General features: G+C 53.7%; 1 non-coding gene across 1 annotated transcript; it reads left to right on the plus strand.

Moving 5' to 3' along the window:
• Positions 1–3,753: 3,753 nt before the first annotated feature.
• Positions 3,754–3,919, plus strand: LOC141174607 (U1 spliceosomal RNA). Its single transcript, XR_012252922.1, has one exon. It is a non-coding gene; the product is annotated as a U1 spliceosomal RNA (small nuclear RNA).
• The last annotated feature ends 878 nt before the right edge of the window (positions 3,920–4,797 follow it).

A 4,797-nucleotide genomic window follows, 5' to 3' on the forward strand; every position in this document is an offset into this window, starting at 1 on the left:
GCCCTGCATTACACCGCACCAACAACATCTACCTCCACAATTCTTCATATACTGCCCTGGAGCTTAGCTCTGCCTGTGGAGAGCTGAACCAACTCTGCTGCATCACCATCAGCTCCAGTGGATCTGCACTGCAGCGGCGGCCCCATATAGCCGCATATCACAGGTGGCATCACGAACATTATCTCTAAAAACTTTATTTCCCTTTTACTTTTCCTTTAATTGACCGCCCTGGGTCACGGACCAGGTCACTGCCACCGTGACACCCCCAGCACCGACCGGCCCGGCTACCGAGTACCCCACGGCCCAGGGGGCGCGTCACTTTCACATTCGCTTCTGTCCAGGAGCTCGTCTGCGGCCGACTTTTGGTCGTAGACGGCTCCTGGGCAGGTGAGCCTGTGTGGCTCATCGGCGTGTACGCCTCCCTGGTCTGGAATGACAGAGTGGAGCTTTTTCAGCCCTTGCGCACTCTGTTAGTCACCTCCAGAGTAGTGGTGTTAAGTGGTGACTTCAACTGCCCTATCGAACAGGGAGTTCATACAACAGCTAGGAAAGATCTGGACGCTTCCTCTAAGCTGCTAATTGAAATGATAATGTAAGCGTTTTTGCAGGACGCTGTGGGCACCATGGGAACTGGCTCCGTCAACTATAGCTGGAGCCTCCCTGATGGCTTGCAGCGATCACGCATCGACTTTGTGTTTACTTCCCGTGCAGTAAAATTTCTTGGCTATTCCATTGTCCCCTGCTTTTTCTCTGACCACAGAGCCATCAGGCTTCGGGCAATACTGGGTGCTGGGTTTCCGTCAGGCCCTGGTTCCTGGAAGCTTAATTGTGCCTCGCTGCAAACAGAAGAAGTTATGGGGAAACTTAGGGATGCCTAAATTGTTTGGAGAAATGACAAATGCCTTTACAATAACACATCTGATTGGTGGGAATATGTTAAAGTCAATTTTCGCAGCTTCTTTCAGGCAAAAGGATGCCAGCAAGCGTGTGCGCAGAAATGGGTCTTGAGGGATCTGCAAAGACAGCTGCGTTCCCTTCAGGACCTTCATCAGTGCGGCTGGGACGTCAAAGATGAGCTGGAAGAGACCAAGAAGAGCCTGAAGAGGCACTTTGAGGAGGAGTCCAAGCGCACCATCTTCCACTCCAAGGCGGAGCACCTGGAGAAGGGGGAGAAATGTAACTCTTTCTTTCTTTTTCAGGAAATTCGACGCCAGCCACATGCCCCTGACAGAGCTGCGGGACGAGACTGGAAACACCACGACCGGGAAGGAGGGAGTGATGGGAGTAGTCAAGGACTACTACTGCAGCCTCTACTGTCTGAAGCCCACAGACCAGGAAATGGCCGATAAGTTCCTGTCAGGTATCACTAACACCCTTGATCCTGCAGGTAAATCAGCCACGGATGCCCCCCTGGAGGAGCTGCACTCTGCCGCTAGATCCTTCAGGCCTGGCAGGACCCCTGGCAGTGATGGCCCCCCAGAAGAGCTCTATGTAGCCCTGTGGGACCTCATTGGCCCGGACCTACTGGAACTGTTCTGGGAGTTGGCGGTGGTGGGCACAATGCCTCCGTCAATGAGGGAGGGAATGATCATGATCTTGTATAAGCGGAAGGGAGAGAGGCGGGATTTGAAAATTGGCGTCCCATCTCCCTCCTGAATGTGGACTACAAGATCCTCAGCAAGGTACTAGCCAATCGACTGAAGACCGTCACCGGACGCATCATCCACCCTGATCAGACCTGCGGCATTTCAAGCCGCAGGATCGCAGACAACCTCGCCATCATGAGGGACACTGTGGAGTACATCAAGGACCGCCGCATTTCTACATCCCTGGTCAGTCTTGACCAGGAAAAGGCCTTTGACCGCGTCTTGCATGTGTTTATAGGCCAGGTGCTGCAAAGGTTAGGGCTGGGGGAAGTGGTCTGTTCATACATTAACATCATGTACATTGACATCTACAGCATGGCGTTGGTGAACGACTGGAAGACTGACCCCTTTTCCTGTCCTCTTGGGTCAGACAAGGCTGCCCTCTTTCACCTCTTCTTTTTGTTTATGTCATAGAGTCTTTCACAGAGTCTATCCAGCAAAATCAAGAGATCAGAGGGATCACCGGACCAGGACCTGACAGACAAGTGGCCAAGTGTTCGCTGTACATGGACGATGTCACTGTCTTCTGCGCAGACCAGCGTTCGGTGTCAGCTCTCATCCAGACCTGTGAAGAATTCGGCCGAGCTTCGGGGGCAAAGGTCAACTGCGGAAAGTCAGAAGCCATACTCTTCGGGGAATTGGCCCTGACCCTCAATGATCGCTTCCCCTTCTCCATCCAACTCGACTTCATCAAGATCCTCGGAGTCTGATTCAGGAAGGAAGAAGCAGCTCTCAAGTCTTGACAGGTTCGCTTGGCCAAGATGAACCAAAAGTTTGGACTCTGGAGCCTTAGAAAGCTTACCATCGAAAGGAAGACTCTCGTCCTATGCAATGAGATCCTGCCTGTGCTTCAATACACAGCGCAGGCCTGGGCCCCTCATGTCTTAGTATGCCAGGCCATTACCAGGGCTGTTTTTCACTTCATTTGGGACTCCAAAATGGACAGAGTGAAACGGACCGTTATGTACAAGGATCACCGCAAGGGTGGGAAAAAAGTTCCAGACATCCCTACCCTGCTGCAAGCTTTCTTTGTGTGCGACTGCATCCGCAGGACTTTGAAAAAAACTGAACGTTGCTTGGCGGGCCGGTCCATGTCTCGCTTTTTTCTCCTGCCTCTCTGGAGGAGGCTGGGCTGGGACAAGTGGGACAGCTCCTATCCTTACAACTGGGACATCCCCTGGTACTACCAGGAGGTGCTCAAGTTTGTCCGGGAATGCCAACTGGAGGGACTCAAGTCCGGCTTGTGGAAACCAAAGACAATCCATAAGCTCATCCGAGCAAAAGACTTAAGGGAGTCTATTCCAGGGCTCCCTGCAGCCACAGCCGACCACGTGTGGAAAAACGTAGCTTCCAGCGGGTTAACCAACGGGCACAAGGACCTGGCATGGATGGCTATTCTGGGGGGCCCGACCCTGAGAACTTTCATGCATGCCCGTGGACTGTGTAACACTAGGTACTGCCCAAGATGCCATTTCACTGAAGAAACACCTTGGCACCTTTTCTGGCAGTGACCATTTACACGAGCTCTGTTGGATGCCCAGAAAAATGACCTCAGAGACTCAGTCCTTAGGAGCAACCTAAAGCACACTTCGATGCTCTACGGACAATTTCCCGGGGAACACACCATACGGGCTATTCAGGAGGCCTGGCGCCTTATGAACTGTGTTACGGACGCTTTGTGGCTTGCCAGAACGCGCCTGGTCATGAACTGGGAGAAGATGTCCACCCAGGACTGCCGCAGGCTGGTCCAAAAGCCTGCTCAGAGACTATAATATCATGGACGGACCGAATGTCGACGAAGAAGAGGACTGATACCCCTCTCCTTCCCCCTTTCCACTCAATGTGTCTGTCTTTCAATAAAGCTTCGGGCCTGTGATTCCCCCCCTATTATCCCCCCTCTCCACTTCCCTAGCCCCTACGACTCACCGAATTGCTTGTTGATTGACATATGAAACTGTTTGAAGGACTAGGTGGTTTGGTGTGCAGTGTACAGTATGGGACTTTGACCCTTGCGGTACACGTCACTACCGGACCACGTATAATTAATGTATTAGTTATTGTGCTGTATTGTGACCTGCGCTGCGTCACAGTGTAATGTATATTTGTGATGACAACATTGTAATAAACCGTATTTTCAATCAAAAAAGTGGTTCTCCCAGGGTGAGGCTCATCCATTGCACTCCGGGTGTGCTGACCCCTGCGATTTCCCCAAATGCGGGAAACTTGACTGCATAATTTGTGGTAGTGGGGGACTGCTTTCGCGCTTTCCCTTGATTACCACCGGTCAAAGACAGAACAGTGCTTCGGGGACGGCGAGAAACTCAGTGCTCAGAGCGGTAGTCGTGGCCTCTGGCTTCCCCCTTGTGGGCCGACACCGCCACCTTCCCCCTGCTGTCGATAAGAAAGGATGTGTTGCTTATTTGGGCTCTTTTGCCTTTGCTTTGTTTGGTTGTTTTGGCTGTTTGGGCCCACCGCTTGCTGGGGATTGATCTGCTCGTTTGCATCTCATTGACTTGGTGACGACATGCCTCGACACCTGCAGAAGAGCAGACGGAGCCGTCGGGACTAGTGCCCTAACATGCTGGACTTGCAGCGAAACAAAGGCATGATTTGGAGCACACGAGGCGACGCTGTGTTCTAGGGAGAGCGTGAGCAGCGGGAAGCCTCCTCCTGTGCAGGCACGCTCAATGGTGGCCACTTGCAACATCCCCATCTCGCAGCCTTGCGGCTGGAGCTGGAGTTGTGAGTGGCCTGCCGGTGCGCAGCTGTCTGCGTTCGGTCGACCCGAAGCAGCTGCTGGGCCTGCCCTTGAGATTCCTCCACCGTGCATCCTCCTGGCCGGAGTTGAGTGAGTCATGAGTGGGTGCCGGCGGGGGGTGGCAGCCGCAGCTCTAGCTGTCTGTCTGTTCTCGGGCCACAGCGACGTGGTGCTTGGGAGCTTCCGCCCCTATATGCAATCGATCAGGCTGCTGCTGTGCGTCTTGGATGGTTTTCCGCTTGAGCTCGGCCTGCCCTCTGGGGGACATACGGGGCGTCAGCGGCGCCATGAGCAGCCGGCGTTGCCCACTCGAGGAGTGGTCGCCGCCGAGCCCCACCACCCCCTCCCTTTGATACACAAGACTCCGCGATGCTTGGAGGCTGCGCCAGAGGG

This window comes from Phyllobates terribilis, unplaced genomic scaffold (assembly GCF_046119375.1).
Source record: "Phyllobates terribilis strain yellow unplaced genomic scaffold, ASM4611937v1 Scaffold_1__5_contigs__length_1240528914, whole genome shotgun sequence".
NCBI lineage: Eukaryota > Metazoa > Chordata > Amphibia > Anura > Dendrobatidae > Phyllobates > Phyllobates terribilis.